Source organism: Brienomyrus brachyistius, chromosome 13 (genome assembly GCF_023856365.1).
Source record: "Brienomyrus brachyistius isolate T26 chromosome 13, BBRACH_0.4, whole genome shotgun sequence".
Taxonomy (NCBI): domain Eukaryota; kingdom Metazoa; phylum Chordata; class Actinopteri; order Osteoglossiformes; family Mormyridae; genus Brienomyrus; species Brienomyrus brachyistius.
The window spans coordinates 11,077,713-11,098,098 of NC_064545.1; the positions used below are offsets into that span (position 1 = coordinate 11,077,713).

The window sequence follows — 20,386 nt, forward strand, 5'->3', positions numbered from 1 at the left end:
AGCTGATATATACACTTCTTATTAAAAAAGAAATGTCCATTGCAGCACTTCATGTCTCACTGAACTTAATGAAAATTTTAGGGGAGGTACCAAGTCAGTAAGTTTTGTCTACTGGGGTTGGGGGATGGCGGGGTCCGATTGTTACTATGAAGTCGAAGATCAACCTGTCAAATGCAATCAGCTGGTTGGCAACGAGGGGGACCTTGTATGAAGTGAAAAAAAATTTTGCTCCTCTTAAATTTTGTTCCTCATCAATAGAAATTGTCTGTCTATCATATGTATCTGTGTGCGTTAGCAACAGGAAAACAACAGACGTCAATAAGTCAGAGAGTGACGTTTCTCTCGTTAAGACTTAGCGCCATGGAGCTGCTAATTGCTTTATGGTACCATTATGATGTCTTCCTGGACTGCAGCCTAACAGCTGGGGAAATTCACTAATTGCCTTCAGAATGACGTCTGCCAGATAAATCAGCGGCAGGGCGCTATATCGGGTTATGGGAAGCAGGGGCCCGGCCAGGGTGGCTCCCTGCTCTCCTTCGCCAGTCCAGCTGCTGAGGGATACAAAATTACACACTCGATTGCCAAGACGCGTCCCACCGTCACGACCCTCTGCCTGGTGCTTCTTGGACAAAAGAGTGAAAAACTGCAGGAAAAACCATGAAACGGGTTGGGGAAAGTATGAGCCTGGCGGCTCATTTGTTGGCCCTGGAGCGTCACACCTGTAGGGTTACGGATTTCACTCTCATTCATGTGGGTCACCACCTGCAGACAGAAGGCATGCAGTCCGGGGAACATAAATTTACCCACAATTCAGCAGGCGTGTGAGTACTGTGTCAGACTGACATCCCATCTAAGACTTCACGTGTATGCTATTTTGGATAAAAGCATCTGTTTAATGTAAAGTAAATGTCTTTAAGGACGCTAAGTTCACCGTGACCCTGTACTGGACAAGTGCTATGGAACAGGAGAGAGGTTATTATGCGAATCCATAGAAAATATTCCTGGTTTCCTGGTTTACCTGATGCCGGGCTAAATGTGGCCTTCGCTTTCTGCGGCTCTGGGAAGGAGTTAAATTATCAGGAGTGTCGCTCTCGGGCTTCCCTGGGGCAAGACGGCGTGAGTCACTTCCCACGTTCACCGCACAAGACTTTCAATCATTCCTCGGGGGGGCGTTGCCGCGTGCCGGGGCGCACAGTAAAGCCATTAAAAATGACGGCCATTTCCGTCACTTTTAGTGAGGGAAAGAGTTACTCAACAGCGTGTCAGCATCCGTCAGAAATGCGCTGACATAACTACCCATTTTCAGTTACTTAACTGCAACAGACCAATGGAGGTTTGATCCAAAGCTACCCGTCAGTTCTGAAAGCTGTGCCCTCACTGAGGTAGCTAAAGCTTTCGAAGCAAAAGCCATCCTTATCTATAAGTACAGGGCTTAATTAATAGTTCCATTAGCATGCAGGGTAAATTCAAAACATATAAATATCACAAAAACCATCGTCTCCCTACCAAAAGTTCTCTCTAAAACCTGGGGTAAACTTTCTCTTAATGACCCCGTTTGCAATTAGCCACCTCATTTACCATGCTGAGCCAGGCATTAATAAAGGAGCTGGCCGCTTAATGCAGTCCCTTTGGGTTTAATCACGGAAAACGTATACTTTTAGAAAAGAGAAAGGTGAGGGGGGCCTGTTGGAGGTTGCTGAATGCCTGCCTGTCCCACTGCTGAATGTGGCCTCTTTTTCCAGGCCGAGAGAAAAGCGCTAAAATCCGTTGCTTTGTTTACTGATGCTAACTGGGAAAGTAAAACAGAAGAGGTCCTTTGTGATAATCAACAGCCCCCCTCTGATCTAACCCCCCCCCCATACTTTCTATTGGCCTGGCCGTTTGTTCTCAGGGTTTCTCCCCGATCCAAGGGAGGTGTTCTGCTCCCTTTCTGATTGGAAGCACACAACGGGCCGGTCCGAGCCGCATTGTCTGGAAGGATTTGCAGGTGCAGAAGGAGGACTTTGAAAATGAATGGAGATGTGGGTGGTGGAATGAGAGAAAGGGTGGGTGTGTGAGGGGGAGCAAGGGGGGGAGAGAGAGTGAGTGAAAGGGAGAGCGACAGGGCTATGCGGGAGAGCGAGCAGCCTTTTTAAATAAACAGGCGGGCTCTCCAAAATAGCGCCACTTCTGGGAACGAGCGGAGCGTGATCTCCGTATAAAGCAGAGCAAGTCTGAGCAGGAAAGCTGGAAATATCCTGCTGCTTAACGCAACAGTAAAAGGTCATCCACCAAACTTTAGGCAGACACCGGGGAAGGCGTCACATTCACCGCCCGGCAGCAGACTGCTGCAGGAAGCGACATGTGCAGGCCCCCGTGTGGGGAGCGTGTTGGGTACTGTGGAGGAGCTGGATGCCCTTGTCGGCGAACCTGGCATGTTTCAGCCCAGCCTTCATCGGCAGCCAGTGTTTTCAGCCCTGTGGATGCCCCCCCCCCCTCCACCGCAGCTCTCGCTTTTGGGCTCCTTCCCCATGGAAGCAGACCGCTTTTTCGACACCCATATCTAGATTCATCGGGCGATTCTGAATCTCCACGGAGTGGAAGCTGCACTGAAACATTTCAGTGTTTTATTTTCTGAGACCCCAAGTTTAGCGGCATGGGTAGAAATAGGTCCTGATCACAGTTATGCTGACATGCACACGTGAACACGCAGACAGGAGCACACAGTCCCAAACATGCAGACAGGAGTACACAGTCCCAAACAGGCAGACAGGAGCACACAGTCCCAAACACGCAGACAGGAGCACACAGTCCCAAACACGCAGACAGACAGGAGCACACAGTCCCAAACACGCAGACAGACAGGAGCACACAGTCCCAAACACGCAGACAGACAGGAGCACACAGTCCCAAACACGCAGACAGGAACTCACAGTCCCAAACACGCAGACAGGAACTCACAGTCCCAAACACGCAGACAGGAACTCACAGTCCCAAACATGCAGACAGGAGCACACAGTCCCAAACACGCAGACAGGAGCACACAGTCCCAAACATGTACTTGAACACGCACACGCTGGTAATGACAACAGTGCAGCAGCCTCCCTCCTTCTCTCTCTCTTTCTTTCTCTTTCTCTCATCTGTCTGCTTTTCCCTCTCTCTCTCACTCTGTCTCCATCTCATTTTTCTATACGTTTTGCTGTCTGTCTCTCCTGCCCACTCTTGGTCTGCCTGTGTCTCTCTCAGCCTGTCTCTCTCTCTCTCTCTTCGCCCATCTGTCCATTTATCCCTTCCACTTTCGGCCTCGCCCCCCTCTTGCCGTCTCCTCAAGAGAAGTCCGCCATCCCGGGAGATTCAACGGTGACTCAGAGAATTCCTTCATGCATGGGTGGCGTGGGAGGCCCCGGCAGCGCTAGCCAAATGGGCTAAAGGTGGAGCCCAGCGGGAGATGCAGCATCGGCGTGAAGGCGGAGCGGTGGCGTCGAGGGCGGGGCCAGAACACGGGACATGCGGCGGCGGCGGCCAGACACCGACCCAGCCTGAACTCTCCGTTTTAACGAAGGGGAACTAGGCTAAGCCCAGCCCGGCTGACCAGCTTTCTAACAATCTACACTGAGACAGCAAAGCTGCCCTCATCTAGCCTTAACATCTCAATGTTCGCTGACCACCAAGACGCGCTCCGCTGCGCGCCGACCATCCCACTTGCACTTGTTGCCAGACATTTCCGCTCAACGTTGCGTCAAGGCCCCAGAGAGCCCTCGTCCAGACAGTCCGGCACTCGGCTACAAAGAGAAGTGCTGACTGGGCCGAGCGTGTTTCGTTTGGCCTGCCGGAGCTGCGTGGAAGTGGCTAGGTGCCGCTCACCCGGCACGCCATTAGTCTTGGCTGCGTTTCTGTCTCTGCCCCCCTTTGTTTTAATCCGGTGATGAAGTGATATTTAAAGCGATACAAAGGATCCTGTTTCAGATCGCAGAGAGACGCTGGAACGTCGCCTCGCCAACTTCTTGTGGAGCCTTTTCGTATCAGCTTGTCTCTCCCTTGCAAAACCTGATTTTGCAAACGGACCGCACTCTCTCCGTCTCTCCCCCGCTCGCGTCGGGAAGTGGGCCGGACACGGGCGCAGAAATCACTTCCACATGATACCTTTGCAGCACTGGATGAGCTGTGATTAAAGCACGGAGGAGATGCTGGCGAAGAAAACAGGATCCCTATCCTTCACTGTCTCCCAGATGGGGATGAGAGACAGGAGGAGTTTAGGAATTTGTGAAGCAAACTGCAGGCAGGTTGAGACATGGACCAGGATGGCAATAGGTCTGAATGAGTAATGTTAATCACTGATATTATTAGTACTGTGCCGCCGTCTAATGCAATGCATGTAGCCAGAGTCAGTCAATCCTCTAGCTGCCATCTTCTCAGGGGGGCGCAAACCACCGGGAAACCGGATGCTGGCAGGGGGTGGGGGCATTACGTGGGCGTCCGTCTGACGCTGGTGTTTGCCTTTGTTTACGGCTGTGCAACATGCACAGTGTGCAAAGTGTGCTAACCCAGATGCATGATGCTTTATTCATTAGCGGGAGGCTCATCCCAGTCCAGGAAGGTAGGCGTCCAGGAGTGTATCCCCTCCAGACGCACGGCGTCACCCAGATGACCTCCAGAGACAGGACACCTCAGCAAGGCGATGGTTAATGCTACAGGTCAGGCTCAGGGCAGATGCACATGAAAGGCAGTTAACGTGGATTAGACTCAACTAATAACATTTATAGGAAAATGAAGTATATTTCAACATAAGACATCATTGGGAGGTTAAAGGAAAAGTGTTGGAAAATCAGTATGTGGTAAAGCATCCAAAAGGTGCTGGTCAGGAGGGGAGAAGCCCCATGAGGTGAGGCCAGAGGCCCTTAATAGCCCCCTAGGGGGGCACCTGGACAATAAAGCGTAACCACCAACGCCTGCTGGAGATCTGCAGCCTGCAAGAAAAACACGAAACACAGGGAGGAGCAGACAAGGTCGTGACACAAATCAATCATCAGTCATATTTAGAGTTAGATATGCTTTGTAGTGGAAGAATAAGACACACTCTCAGAATGGGGAATTTAGAGACACCAGGTCAGCCAAATCACAGCGGGAATAAACCCACACAGAACTGGGGGGGCAGGAATCAAACCCACACAGAACTGGGGGGGGGGGCAGGAATCAAACCCACACAGAACTGGGAAGCCAGAATCAAACCCACACAGAACTCTGGGGCGAGAATCAAACCCACACAGAATTGGGGGGGGCGGGTGGGAATCAAACCCACACAGAATTGGGGGGGGGCGGGTGGGAATCAAACCCACACAGAATTGGGGGGGGGGGGGCGGGAATCAAATCCCCACAGAACTGGGGGCAGGAATCAAACTCACACGGAACTGGGGAGCGGGAATTAAACCTACACAGAACTGGGGGGCAGGAATAAAACCCACAACCCTGAATGTGAGACCACTGCCTGTCTCTGTAAGATGTAATAACCATTTCAATATGTCATTTATCCATGTACTCCTATTAGCTCAATTACTTTATTAAATCTTAAGATGAAATGTATTCCATAATATGCTGTGAGCCTGAGGAAGAAATGGAATGAAGGAATGATGGGTAATCTGCTGACCTACTGCGTCATAACCAGTGGCTGTGAGCTTATAAAGGACAAGAACATGCAACCTCCGTGTAACGGTGAGACACATCATGTTAAACATTACCTGCTGAAGGTTTGCATTGAATTTACTACTGGCTCATTTCTGCAGGAAATGTTTGTGTGAAAACCGTGCAGAAGCTGGGGAGAAATGCTTCATTGCCGCATGGTCTGGAAGCCTGACTTCTCCACTCCAGGTACTTCAGCAGATCTTGACATCAGTCATGCCATATAACAACCACTTCCTATCCTGTACTCACTGAATGCGTCATTCCAAAACATTAATTCTTCTCATGTGATTGATATTTCTTCTGTTACCGATATCTTTCGTTTGAGCCTCTTTTTTAAACAACGTGTATTTCTCCAGCTGTAGATTTTAGCAGGAATCATTCGAAAAACAAAGGCAGTTTACTGAATTTCAAAGGAAAGCCAAGTTTGCTTACAAGAAAAAAGAAAAACCCGACCACTAAAATATTCCTGAGGCTCGAGCAGCTAAAATGCTGCATGCTGCTGTATCGCCTGAACCCGCTGGCTGCCTGTCCGCTCGGACCCGGAGCCAAATCGAGAGGAGACTATACGAGGCCTCCCCTAGTCCTCGGGTCTTTTCTTATCATCAACAGTCTGGAGGCACGTTAATTAATCCCGGCTCGTGCTTGACATTTTCACGGTTCATTAACAAGCGCCAACTCGTTTTATAGCAATCGGGTAGGACGACGCTTCACTTCTTCTTATAAACGGTCATATTATACTTTGGATTTTTAAATGATCCTGCCTTCATAATAACAAAAAATGTTCCAAATGTTTGGAAATGATCTACGAGCAATGTCCTTATCCGTGTAGAGTTGCATAAGTGTTTTACCAAAAACCTTCATCAGTTTCAAGTTAATATAAGCGCTGCATGGTAAAAAAAAAAAATTCGTTGCTCTACCGTATTTGAGATCAGGGTTATATTACATCAAGGAATTCGCGCATTTATGAAAAAGTATTTCCCAATACCCAAGGTTGACAGACACCTGTAAGCATTCGGCACCTGTGCTCAACAGTTTTACTTTCACAAATTTTGTGTTAAAACGATTAGACATCACTGTTTGCAGTCAGATAATTAGCGGCAAAGCGCCGTAATTAAATTCATCACCACCTTAAGCATGCAATTAGCACATAAATGGGACATTAATTCATTTGTTAAAAGCGCTTGTTAGAAATGGTTTCACAATGTGCAAAATAACTCAGGTGTGAACGGACGTGTACTTAAAATAGAGAGTCATTCCTCTGATGAAAAGTTACATACGAGACTAATTAGAAAACAAAACCACCCGACTTAAGTGTCTTGAATTACAAGTAGCATAAAACTCTAGGTTCCAGTTATATGCATTTAGACGTAACTCTGAGCTATAAAATCAATTCCAAAAGGAATTCAAATTTTTAAAACACCTCATATCTCCTTAAGCTACTTTTGCCTCCTTTCCAAGGGCACGACACACTTTTTGGAATGAAAAACGTGAATTTTCTGTCGGCCGCTGTGGTTGGTATGTGCAGCATTTTTTCCATCCATCCATTTTCTGTTACAGGGAGGCAGAGAGCGTGGAGCGCGCATGACTAGCCGGATGGGATCGCAACCCATCACAGGGCACACGCTTATAGCCCTAATCATATGCTAACAGCAGGTCAGTGACGGCGATTCAACTAAAGCAAGTGCTGATGGACTGGGAGTGAATATACGCACTCCACAGACGTGGAGCCGGAATCAAACCAGCAAGCTTGAAGGCATGTGACCGATGTGGCACTCCCCAGCGCACAGAGCCCCTCCCCCCCTCCTACTTATGCAGTGTGATTATAACGAACCAGCTGCTGCAGAAAGTTATATCTGAATGGTTGGCCGCCTTCCCTGTTACCTCATAATAGCTCTTCGAATGCTGGCATCCTACCGAATCTAATAACGACTGAGCAGGTAAGTAGAATCCACTAAGACAGATGGTTTAAGTTGCAAGCACAAAAAAAAAAACCTAGCTAGCTACTAAGACGTTCTAAGTCGATTTAAAAGAGCTGTCACACAATATCTATATGCTACTTTATATCATTAGCAAGTTAGTTTACAGTAGGTTATGTGTAACAGATTTTCTTCATCCTGGTTGGAGATTTTAGGGGCCACTTTCGTGGAAATTAGAGGTTAGAATTTCCTTTATTCACAGGTATTGTGATGATTTCCACCAGCTTTGAACGGTGCTGGTGACAAATATGATGGACCCTGCTGTGGTCACCTTCCCAAATCTGAGAGAAGACGACCTGTCGGTTTGAAAATGTCACCCACCAAGATGGTGAATTTCAGCGTTTCAGAAGCGGTGCAGCACGGAGGGTGAATTCCTGCCGTTACTCTGAGCTCATGCCCGTGGTATTTGCTGTTGTTGCTGGGCACGCTGCCTACTGCAATGGCCAAAACATCTCAGAAAAAAACATCTGAAAACCCAGACACCAATCTTTCATCTGCTTCGAGTTTATCCAATCAGAGTCAGCTGTGAGCAGAGCATGTGAGAGGCAGGCAGACTCACCACCAGCTTGCGGGCTGAGTGCCTCTCCGCTTCCCTAATGCTTGCACTTATTCGACGAAGACGCAGGAATGCAAATGCAGCTCCCCCCCCCCCCCCCCCCCACCCTGGACGGAGCGCTGGCTAGCCACATGGGCCGCTTTGAGGTTTGGAGAACTTACAGGGGTCAGGCACGTCTCGATCAGCAAATCGGTACTTCTGCCCATCATCATTAATGGGCTGAGGGTGGGAAAATTCATGGTGGGACGCGAGAGCGGAGGGGAAGCGCACAGGAGCGTGGCAGCGTGTGCCTGACGGGCCATTAGGAGGCTGGCTGCGTTTTCGGCCCTGCGGATTTTAGGGAGCCTGCATGATTACAGAGCAGCTGCCTGTGGGTGATCCACAGAGGCCAGAGGCTGCCAGGCGCCACGCCAGGAGGCCCTCAGCTTTCGGCAAAGCCCCCCCCCCACCTAAGCCGTGGCATGCCGACTATGCAGCGGGCTTGTGGTTGGCATGTTGATAGGGTGCTGCTGTTGGAAGGGGGGGGAGCTTAAAATCCAACCACGAAAGGTTTAATTAAACCAGTAAATATTTTAACATATTGACTTTGGAGTTGTGGTTTGCTCCAGTGGTGCTGCATGCTGCAGTGAGCCAGTGCAGTGACCCAATGCTTGCCCATAGCTGCATATGCATCTATTTGTCTCATGGAGAGCAAGATAGGGTAGGTGACAACTGCCCAAATGCCCCAGAAGGATGAATAAAGCATCACTACTGTATTTAATACAGGCAGTCCCCAGGTTAAGATCATCTGGCTTACGGACGACCGTACTTACATTCAGCATTAAGCATACTATATTAGAAACTAGATAGTATAACTATATTAAATAGTATAACTATATTATACTATATTAGAAACTAGATAGTATAACTATATTAAATAGTATAACTATATTATACTATATTAGAAACTACAGCTAAATACAAATTACAGTTATTACAGTTCATAATAAGAAATGTACACACTACTTTGTGAAGCTGATAAACTGCTGAAGCTGTGCACTGTTTCTATCAGCTTGTGGTACAGTACAAAACCGTATGTGGTTCTATTATTAGTAGTAGTAGTAATATTTCCTGTATTATTATTATTCTGACTTACTCACAAATTCAACAGACAGACACAGTTAGAGAACGGATCTCGTCCGTAACCTGGGAAATGCCTGTAATCTATTAAAATCTCGTTCCTGACCCACTTGGGGTCTCAGACACCATTTATAATGCCTATTCATACTGTGTGACTGCGCATGTGAGTGTGTGTCCTGTACTTTCTGAGAGGGGCCCACAAGTTCACCACAAGCCTGCACTGCATACGCCTCTGTGGATGGATTGATGTAACATTTGATAACATGAAAGACAAAGGGAAGGTTTCACTACTGAAGCTTGTGCAAGATATGAGGAATCATTGTAGCCCCTGAGAGTAAGCAGGAGCAATTCTAGATAAAGCTGCCTTCTCCATATCGGTATAATATTTGATATCTGTCTCTTCTGGTGACATTGAACTTAAACAGGCTGGAGTTGAAATGACAGTCTATCCCATTCAGCTCCATATTCGTTCCTCAGATCAAATTGATGTTTTATCTCGGTTCTGTTAGTCGGGAGGCTGCGGATGATTGGAGGTGCATGGAAACATGTCTGGAGAGGAAACCACAAAGCACCAGGCAGTTTTGTACCCTTTGTTGGTGCCCCTTGACGTAGCGTGGGACATTTTGTCAAGCGAACTCACTCTGTCAGCAGAGTCACTACTGTTGCCAAGCAGTTTAATGCTTTTATAATCCTTTAAAGATTTTTCTCTCTTTACTGAATAGAGTCATGTTAATTACAGCAGCGTTATGGATTATTGTGATGCTTTGAAGTGACGGTTACCGTCTGTCTCTGCTCCCATGATGCACCTGAAAGCAGCTTGTTTAGCGTTTCATGTGGAGGGTAAAGTAGGCTTTGTGGCCTGCTCCTCTTTATGTGAAAAAACACATTTACATGTGTGAGAAAACATGTCCTCAGTCCAAAATGAAATGCTCATCATTTGAGAATTCATTTAAAAACAGCTCACTGAGCTGCTACACACCTGCTTTTGCCCAAACATCTCTCCATATAAAGAGTTTCATTCGTTACAGATAATTTTGCCTCTGACACACTAAAATGTTAGGCAGTTGTAAAGGAAAGAGTGTAATTCATTGGAGATTAGTGGCATTGCTAACGCTGCAATTTGACTAATGGAATTCTGAGCCCCTTACAGGTGGAGGTATCAGCCACAACACATGACAGGGACGTGGAGTCATTTGGGTTAAACTAACTGGCATATCAGTCAGGTGGCAAGACCCGGCTCATCTGGAGCGTAATTATTAATAGCACGCTTTTCATCTGCCATTCTTTATTGTCGAGGTTATAAATATAGCCTGTTTGAACACAATGTAGTCACTAGTTATTTGTATAGTTGTTTAAATTTACTTTGGTATTGCTTATTTAATTGATATTACCTTTTTAAATATTATTCTGAGATGATATATTATTATTTAAAAATTGGTGCTGTAAATATTTGTATTTCACGGCTTGCTGTTTTCTCTATTCCCACTGAAATTCCACCTCACATTATGTCATATTTTCAGTTGCCTTTCCAAGAGATCAACATGATGCAAGCGCTTAATTGCAGATATGTCGTGTGCCATGATGTCCCCTGTCCGGCTTTTACTGCCTGTGAAGTGTGAGGAGTGCATAGCAGTGAGTGCGGTGAGATAAATGGGAATGGCTCTATCCTGTGGTAAATCCAGACCGATGCAAACACGACCCCCGTGACCGGGCTGTTGTAAGGTAAAATAAACATCCTTAAAGCGTAAGCATTTAATGCTCGTGACACTCGTCAGCTTCCCCGCATGTACTACTAAGCAGGAAACTAAAGCTATTTTGAATTGTTACATATTTTAACTCTTTATAGCTCTGCAAGTTTTCCATACGAAGATCCGAAATGAAAACCCTAATGTAAAATCAGCTGTTTGCGGGGCAGGCAGTTACTATGGCAACAGAACTGAATTTAGGCTTCCTGTCTAACTTAGCCTCTCTATTTGTTTATCTAGGTCAAGTTGCCTCATTAATATGTATTCTCTCACAGAGATAATTGTTCAGTAACTTATTGGCAAGTTTTAAAGATCTCTACAGGGCCTTCTTTCCCCACCTAGCAGGCTGGGCCACACTCTTGTTAAGATACTAACTGACTTTTTAAAAATTACCCAAAAATATGGGGGCTTGACATTTGGCTGCGCTTCTGGCTTGGAACAGCATAAGCACTGGGAGAGGGCTGCTAATCTTTTAGAGCTCTGTATGTGAAGATCTGTCAGCCTGTGATGTATGTCTGCTAGAGGGAAGGTTATAAACATATCAAACGAGTACAGCCTGTGACATCATCTCCCAGGTCCTTTTTGAACGTATACATTGTTATTAGTGACAATGCGCTACTGTGAACTGCATTCACTGTACAGTATTCTTAGCCTTCTTAAGTTCAAGCTGTGACAGGCATCTTGCTTTAGTTTTGGTTCAAGTGTGCAGTGCCACAGATCAACGTCGTGCATTTATCTGACCTTAACGCAATGTCAGGTACACTCAGTTTGCAAGTGAACACGTTTACATTTCTCCAGCTGAATATTTAACTAAAGATGCAAAGGAGCGCTATTTGCTTAGTAGCGTTAATGCACCCTTCAAGCCGAATAACATTTAGACCCGTCGTAATATCTGGCTAATAAAGAGTAATCTGAACATTGCTCTTGGAGTGTGTAAATTGTGATTGTTTGGTGCAGAAGCATATTTTGTGGGCAGAAGGTCACAACAGACACTTCTGCTATTTTTCTTATTCAGAATATCATGGCAGCAAGTTATATTTTAATGGTATTAATCATATTGTGAATGCTCGGCATGAATATGTGATGAGTCTGAGAAGCTCCCATTCCTGAATATATAACCCATCCTGAACTTTAGGGCGACGTGCGTGATGTCATGACGGCTGCCTGTTGGTCCAACACATGAAGTACCGGAGACTTTGCATGTCCTGTTTTGCTGCGAACATCTTATGAAGCAGGCAGACTTGCCTCAGCTGCTAGCATAATTAAAATGCTGTGTGTCGGGTTTATTAATGCCTTGGTACCATTCCTTACCCTCAGTTCATGTCACCAAGATAAGCAGGAATGGGATAGTTTGGCAGGTCATTACTTTTAGCTCCATTTCCCGATTTCATCACTCAGGAGATGTGCGGGAGATTAACCCACTTTGCCGGACTGTCACCCACTCTTAGTTAGACAATAAATATACCATTACTTGGCGTTAAACTGTCCCCCTCAAATTAAATTGTCCTTTTACCACAGACTGTTAATAGGCTCTGGCAGGTTAATCTTTATGAAATCTGTATGATTTCATTTTATATTTTCTGTTTTGTCTTTATTTTTTATAGTGGTGTTGGGCAGAAGGTTCTACGAGTTATGCTGTAGCCATGACCTTGGTTTTGAAGTAAATACTAATATCAAACTTTATCAGATATGCGATATTACTGCTCCAATTTAGGCTATGAGCCTTTTTTGTATTGGTGATACACAGGACCCCTTGTACGCTATAATGGAAAATCTAATCCAAATTCTAGTTAAGATTGTAACCCTAATCCTAGGCATAGCCTGAATGTTGACTCTTACCCTAGGCCTAACCTTAATGCTAAACCTAATGTGAATCCTTAATATCAACCGTATCCTTAACCCTAAGCACAACCCAAATGCCAACCATAAACCTAATGCTAATTTTAGGAGTAAACCTAATGCTGACTCTGAGCCTAAGCCTAACCCTAAATGTTAAGCCTAATATTAATCCCAGGACTAACCTTAGTATCAAGCCTATCCTTAATTCTCAACCTAAGCCTAACTTTAATTCCAACTTTAAACCTAACCCTAAAACCTAGCCATAATGCTGACTCTCAGCCTAGGCCTAACCCTAATGCTAAACTTAATGTCAATCCTAGGTGTAACCTTAATATCAACCCTAACTCTATTCCTCAACCTAAGCTTAACGCTAATGCCAACCATAAACATAATATTAATCCTAGGACTAACTCTGAGGCCAACACTAACCACAGGCCAAATCTTAATGGCAGCCATATTGCTAGGCCTAACCCTAATGCCAGCCCAATCCTAAATCAAGGCTAAACCTTAATTCCAGCCCAACCCTATCCCATTTGATCACTGTATGACCCCTAGGCACCTAGCCCTGCCCTCGCTTGAAATGCCATCATATATCCACGATGGTACTAATTTGCACAATTTTATCAAGAAAGATCAAAAAAGTTCAGAAGTCCGCTGTAAGAAATGTTGTCTTTAAGGTTTGAGCAATTTCACACCTCCTTTATATCTGAATTAATTAGCTGGGTCGGTTGAAGTTCTTATCTATTACCTTGAAAGTGCAGTTTGTTCATTTGAAGATATGCTGAAGGCTTATCCAAAGCCTCAGGTCTGACGTTTCCCAATGACTCTTGACTGTTAAAGCTCCCGTAGTCACATCAGGGTTGTTTTCAGGTTGTCTTTTTACAGGTTATCTAGTGGTAATGAGGAGGTCCTGCCCATATCTCTTCCTTTCAATTTGCATTAGGTATTTGAATTCGATTTGTGATGTGATTTTTAATTGGGTAGGGGATTTCTGCTCTTCACGCTGACTAACGGGTAACAAACGCGCCGTGAAATGACTCCCCGGGGACGTTTTCTTCTTCATGTCAGTCATCCATTAAGGGAAGCCATTTTAATCAAGCGTCCATTTTTGCAGTGCTGACCGGCTGCAGGAGAGTTCTGTTCAAATGAGTCTCATGCATCCCTTCTCAAATGCAGTGTTTTTATAAGGATTAAATGACTTAAACAGGGTTTTTATTTGAAGTAAACATTGATCTGCTTTTTTTTTTCTATTATTTCCTTTGCTTAAAATCCTTAAAAATGGCAACTGGCATACATGAATACATCGATATTAAATTCTAGCGTAAATGTACCATTCAGCGTTAAACTATGATCACTGTGTATATACTTTTTACTGGCAGTTCACTAACGAATCACATTACCCATTAAAGTTCAGTAAGCTTTGAATTCCACTCTCTTCAGACTCCAGTGTGTGAAAAGTGTGCAGAGTGAAACTGAGAAGGTCTGCATCGATTTAGCTGGTGGTGGGTGTGAGGGTCTGGGGCTGCTCTGGGGAACACCGTACCGGAGTTGCTGGACCTCATAGCCATGTCAGGTTGGGTTAGTCCGACCCCAGAGCCTGGGCTGTTCCGCCTGAACTGCAACCACGTTTGGAGACTCCAATGCAGAGCCGCCCCACCTTATGTCACAGCTCCATGATCACGTGAAAGATTGCAAAGGAGGTGAATACATTCCCAAGTGTCATTCTGAATTTGATTCCACGTTTGGCTCTGATACAATCGTAACACCCAGACTTCCCAAATAATACGGCCCAAAATGTATCGATGTAATTTTAATCAGCACCAACTGTTGTGTCGGAATGGCTTATGTATTATTTATAGGATTTGCAGGAGGGGATGATCCCATCTCAGGCTGGGGGGGGGGTTAAGCGAAATGGGTGAGCATCCAAGGCAACGTGCACCTTCACAAAAAGCTTTTTCCCTTCACCAGGTGTCCTCTGCCACCATAACAGACCTTGTCCTGAAAGCAGCAATGTCCCTTAGATTTAACTCTTATTACCTTTGGATGGCAAGTAGTTTAGAGGTCAGGAATGATCTCAACACTGCTAGAGGAGACCAAAGGAAAAAACAATCTATATCGCTCAGTTAAAACGACTTTCTGTATTAATTTGTGAAATGTATTTGTTATATATTCAGTTGTTATTTGTGTTCTGCTTTCCATTCATTTCTTGTTAGGTGTGTTTTAAGTGGGTGGAATAGTGGAGAACCATACTGAAGACGCATTGGCTACCACTGAAGCTGTGTATGGCAAAGGATTACATCGCAGTCTCTTTGGGTCCCCATGCCTCGGTCCTCAGCATGAGATGGCAGGTATTACCGCTCTGGTCCTTGTTGCTTACACACCCTACATGCCCCCCAGCATATCCATTTATGACATGGTCTCATTTGCCCCCACACTATTGGCTGGTGAGAATCACATGGTACTCCAGATTACATTTAATCTCTGCAGTCAGCGGTGTGTTTTAAAGTCATTATTTGGATAAGAAGTCACCTCTACAGCTTTTCCGGGTGATAAATTAGAAGGTGACTCTCAGAGTAGGTGTGCTGCTGTGTTTCGGCACTAGCATGGTTCCTTCCTGCTGTGAGGTAAGAATCGTCACTCCACGTTCACCTTTGACTAGCACACTGATCAGGCATACCTTGTCAGCAGGGAACTCTTAGGTGCAAAATTTTTAGGCTTGATGGTACATGACTGCCCAAAAAAAACAGGCGTAATTCCCTGAAATCACTGCAGCAGTGCTCCGTGGTAATACCTTAAAAGCAATCCTCTAAAATTATATGCATTCATACACTGTGGCTAATGGAGTTTATATGACCACAACTAACATGACAATGAATGTAAACATAAGACCGGGTTTATGGGAATTTGGGCTTAATCCTGGAATAATGATCCCCAGATGAAAGCAGTACTGTGCATATATCAGACCTTATTTGTTTTTACAGAATTTATTTTTACACAAAAGCAGTTATTCATGGCCAATTAAGGTTGATGGAGACAGTCATTACTGAGAACGAGGAATGGGAATCAAATGACGCTAAGGAGAAATTCTGTCATTAAAGCAACACATTCCTCTTATCACTATCACTCTCTCTGATAGACAGGCCTTATTCACTGTAGCCACCAGTAATATTCCATTTCCATTGACCTTTTAAAAGTGTTTAAAACACTTAACATTCTGGGAGGGGGGCAGCTGTTTAGCTGGTAATGGCTTTGGATTTTATGCCTTATTTTAGTTTTTGTCTACTCAGTCCCCGAGGACCCCCAGAAAGTCCATGTTTTTGCTCCCTGCCAGACAGTCCACATTTTTGCTGCGAGGAAGCAAAATCATGGACTGCCTTGGGGTCCCCGAAGACTAAGGTTAGAAACATTGAATTAATTGGCCTTTCTATGCTGGTTTGACTGCCTTGTACTCTCTGCCCCATCCACCAAAAGCTGCCAATCCATTAAGTTTGTCAGAGTCGCAGTTTTTTTCTTTTTAGCCGTAGCCAGGGCGATACCAAAGAGTAAATATAGGTTTCCTTTATCTCCGAATGCTGTTTGATGTAGCTGTAATGAACTTGCATAATACAGCAAAGATAACGGGGAGACAAGCTTTTTAAAAGACCTATTGAATATTAATTCACATTTGGATTAAGGTGTTGATAATACCCAAGAATCCTGGAACAGTAAAGTCTGAATTGACCATTGTTGGGGCTTATCAGCCTAATTACATGAACGGAGGGACAATTAGATAAAGGCATCTACATCAGCAGCTCGGAGGTGTGTTGGAGGCCCTCAGTAAGTTTCCGGTGTTAGCGTGAGAAAAAACAGTCGTGCCGTACAGTTAATATTTCAGCTATTAAGGTTTCCCGCTCTCTTGGACTCAAGGAATAAACATTGGCTGAAGCTGAAGTCAGACATAACAGAGTATTTCAAACCACAGCCTCTACAGAACACGTTCAAAAAATAAACAACCCGTGGAGATGAGGAACTTATGATCTCCACTAATTGTTTACAAAGACTAGGGACTCACGGTCTGTCCAACCCTCCTCATCACTATTAACGGTGTCCTGGATGGAGACGGTTGTCACCTGTGTCCACAGCAACAGCTGGGGCTGAAAATGCCCCAGGACCCCAAGGACTAGATGGATTCACTGGAGCGTAATGAGATTCTTCTTCTCAGTATTCATGAGTAAAGGCAAATTAAAGGGGATCTGGGCAAATGGCATAGCATGCAAAAAACCATCATTGATTTCATTTCCTCTGGTGATGGTGATGATTGTTACATAGCAGATTAGTAGATTTCCGAAACAATAATCGCATGAATGCCACCTCCGTCAAGCCTTTATCTTCTGCCACTGAGCAAACAGAGCATTGTGCCGTTTCAGCCTTCGAGCTGGAGCAGTCAATGTAAATAAGACCATTTATTTAATATGTTTAGAGATCTGTATTTACAGCATAGTCTTAACTATTAATTTGGCTGACTTCGTATATGGGGAGCTGGTTACGGTTTGTAAACACGCGGTTCCCTCTCAGAAGAACACCTAGTGTGCGGTCATTTTCAACTGTTTAGACACAGAGTGATTCAAGGCTTCCATGTTGATGAGAGCTCACGGATGCTGCCCTCGTGTCGATCGTGACAAATCGTGCTCATTTCTGTCACAAGGCCGCACATCTCGCACTGTTTGCTTCAGACGTTATCACAGTTTCCTTTCACTTAAAAATATAAATGATTTAATCGTGAAATGTTGCCAGAAAGTGACCACGTGATATTGATTGCCATTGTGTAAAAGAGGGCCGTACCAACTCAGGACAATCATCTCTCCACTTAGCTGATCCATGAGTCTTATCTGCCTGCCCCAATCACAGTTCAGGGTTAAGGTAACATATCTGAAGATCCACAACAGAATGATGAAGGCCTGCACTTTATCTCTTCTGAAATAACAGGTAATCAAAGAGACTTGTCTTATCATGCATGCTAAACGTGTGCTTAGCACTCAGACCCTGAGTAATGACCATTGTTTAGCCGAGCACATTGTTTCCCAAGCAGAGACCTCTGTATACAATCTACAGCGCGGATCAGCGCATTAGCCAGCCATTATGTGACTCTTTAATGACCTTTCTGCTCCCAAACTCCTGGTCCTCTCATGTATCTATATCAGAGGTGGGTAGTTCAGTCACATAGTACCTAACTGGTTGGTTGAAACAAAATCTTGGTCTGGATTTCTGCATTCTGGACCTGAACTATCCACCTGTGGTCTATATTCTGTGGGCCCAGCACAACACAGTCTTACCTTCTGCATCTGCTATGTCAACTGACACTACTGGAGGACCTGCCAGTGACCCCCCTCCCCCCTCCGTCCCTTGACCTCTGAACTCCAGCACCCGCCCCCCACTCCCTCATCCAGCTGTGTTTGTTTCCGAAAATCTTGCGTCTCAGTGGGACACGGGGCGTGCTTCTCCTGACGGAGCTTACCGGAGTGTGTGAAGGAAACAGCTTCTCAGTTTCTCAGCACCAACATCCCCAGTGAAAAAGCCCCGTTCAGGTGACACAGGGCACATTGGGATGGGCTCCAAGTAAACACAGAGTCCTAGGCCTCCGGAACATGAACACAGACCCCAACGGGGTCTGAGCAGTGGGGGATTGTGGGGATGGATTGGTCTGAAATGGAGTCTGACACCGAACCACAGGTGTGGAAATATCTCCCCAGGCTTTTTTCTGCTGTCTTCATTGCTGTTGTCATCGCTGAGAGCCCCTCATGGACTGCTGTGAGCGTGATGCCATTAGCATAGCATAGAGGCATCTCTCCTCATTACTGTTTTATATCTGGGACCTATGAAAACTCTGTATGCACCCATGTGGATCGGGCGTGACTGCAGCTGAGGCAGATCCATTCCTATGGAGATGAAAATATTCAGAACAAAACTGGACTGCATGTGTAAATGAGTGCTGTGCTTGTAATATGTTTCTGTGTTTCTCTATGTATGATAATTGTGACAAAGAAGCTCCTCTCTTCCAACCTTTCAGCAATTAAATTGCACAGTGTTCATTAGGTTGATTTAATGCCAAGACACACAGATCAAACTTAACATTAGTATAAGATCCTTTATTAAGAGTGCTGTGCAGGGTTTATTTTCAAGTAAATTAAAAACACGTTATATTTTCATACATACTGAAGGAAATCATTAATGAAGTTGCTTTTATATAACTTTTATGACAAATATTTTCTTACCATTACTGATTATTTACTTCTCTGCATTTATGTAATGTCCCATGCATCCATCCATCCATTTTCCAAACCGCTTATTCTACTGGGTCGCGGGGGGTCCGGAACATATCCCATTTATGTTATGTACAAATATTAATTGGTACAAGTACAATTAATGCGCAGTGAAAGTATACCGCTATTACCCTAGACCGTATTTAGCAAGGTGATTATTACGTTACTTCGCGTGACATATAAACGTATTGAGCCTTGTTTTAAGATACAAGTGAAAATATGTACGTTGTCCATTCCATCACATGAAAATAGGGACGTTATTAAGCAATATTTCCCCGATGTTTATGTTTATTCTGTATATCCAGAACCATTTGCTGTTAGACCACCATCTGCGTGTGACTGTTTATCCCTGGGAATGTCAGGAAAGCAGTTGTTTTCACGGGCAGCCTTTTGTCATTTTTGGACATCACCGTCTTTGACTGTGGCCTGCTTTGTAGTCATTATAATCCGAGTTGTCTTTTTATTTATTCCACCTGCCACGCTGACCCACAAAATGCCGGCTAAATAAGTTTTTCTCAGTCTGACAGCGGCCAAAGGCTTCCTCGGTTTTCAGCTTCGGGTCATGTGACATGTCCTGTCATCAGAAATAAGCATTTCTTTGCCCTTTGCTTAAAGGCATAAACATTTATTTCTAGTCAGGTGTACTCTATGTTTAGGTACGGGATATGGTTTGAATTGATCTGCAGTAGTTTATGAGTGTCAATCATTAGTCAGTATTTTTGTTTTACATTATCATAATGCATAATATGCGTGCGTAACTGACCGGGATAAAGTTAGTTTAATATTCACTATTCATCTATATGTAATTTTTAACCCTAAAAACAATGACCATTAATAATGGAACTAGCTTTATGGCACATGAAGCAGAGTAGTCTCTATGTTGCACAGCTGGTTAGACATCATGAGGTCACATGGTTAGGGAGCATAATAGCTTCATATATAGGTACAGTACGTGTCATTTTTAATTCTAAAAAATTCTTTAACATATTTCAAAACGAAGCCTTGCGGTAGGCTACATGAAGGACATTTGTATACTGCACAGTTGATTTGACATCATCCACTAAAATGGTTGAAGTGCGTAATAGGTTTATATTTTGAATGTCAAATGAGTGTTGAATATTAAACTAACTTTACCCCTGTGCAAAACTGACATAAAGTTACGTATATAATATTATTTTGACTTAATATTATGAC

The 20,386-nt window shown here is 44.6% G+C and overlaps 1 long non-coding RNA gene across 3 annotated transcripts; it reads left to right on the plus strand.

Annotated features, from left to right (window-relative positions):
- Positions 1-5,456: 5,456 nt before the first annotated feature.
- Positions 5,457-20,263, plus strand: LOC125706816 (uncharacterized). 3 transcript variants are annotated; one of them, XR_007382078.1, is made up of 5 exons: positions 5,457-5,688; positions 5,760-5,844; positions 7,216-7,595; positions 7,837-8,000; positions 15,107-20,263. It is a non-coding gene; the product is annotated as an uncharacterized LOC125706816 (long non-coding RNA). The 3 variants fall into 3 exon arrangements; XR_007382076.1 differs by having other exon boundaries at positions 5,457-5,844; XR_007382077.1 differs by lacking the exon at positions 7,837-8,000 and having other exon boundaries at positions 5,457-5,844.
- The last annotated feature ends 123 nt before the right edge of the window (positions 20,264-20,386 follow it).